Here is a 750-nt window from a genome sequence, read left to right as displayed (position 1 = left end):
GACTGGCGGGCTCCGCCGAGAGCTCGGGCGCGGGCAGCGTCTCTGCGGGGCAGGACGCGGGCTGACCGGCGCCTGGGCGGCTGGGACGCAACCCTGGCCCGCCTAGAACCCGGCCCGCCTAGCGGCCTTGGCGGTGGCCGAGACTTCCACCTGGAAGAATCCGACCTGCTCCCTCTGCGGCCTACCGGCTAGGACCGCCCTGGTTACACTAGGCCACCCGCCAGCTGCTTCCTGCACGACTCACACACACCCTTCACTGTTTCTTATTCAATTATCTATAGAAGCAGACCGCCGGGGGGAGGACATGTTCTGTGCTGGATCCCGCGCTTCACGCATGTTGGTCGGTCAGCAGTGGATTCACGCACGCGCGCCTGCCAGCTACCTCCCTATTGCCTGCCCTACCGCGGGGGTCTGTGAACTCGCTAGGGGTGGGCCGCAGTCCGGGGCTGGTAACTGAGTATCACCGAGCCCTAGGCGCGCAGAGGAGCAGGCGCAGCCCGGCCGCTTTTGGCAGACGGGTCTTGGCGCTCACGCAGATCCAGGAGGCTGGAGGTGACCCCGGCAGGTGGCGGCGGTGTGTCTCAGGCTGGACCTGCGTGTTGCCCCAGTGACTGCGCGGGGCCTCCGGGTTGCCACGCCACTGTCCTACTTGCGGTTGAGGAAACTGAGGCCTGACTAGGAGCCGGGAACCCTACCCTCCGCCCACTCCCGCGCCCGCCAGGCCGCTCACCGTCACTCAGAGTCAGCTCC

Source organism: Carlito syrichta, unplaced genomic scaffold (genome assembly GCF_000164805.1).
Source record: "Carlito syrichta isolate Samal-C Ts95f unplaced genomic scaffold, Tarsius_syrichta-2.0.1 Scaffold314075, whole genome shotgun sequence".
Taxonomy (NCBI): Eukaryota; Metazoa; Chordata; class Mammalia; order Primates; family Tarsiidae; genus Carlito; species Carlito syrichta.
The sequence above is the reverse complement of the archived record's forward strand: the minus strand, read 5'-3'. Positions refer to the sequence as shown.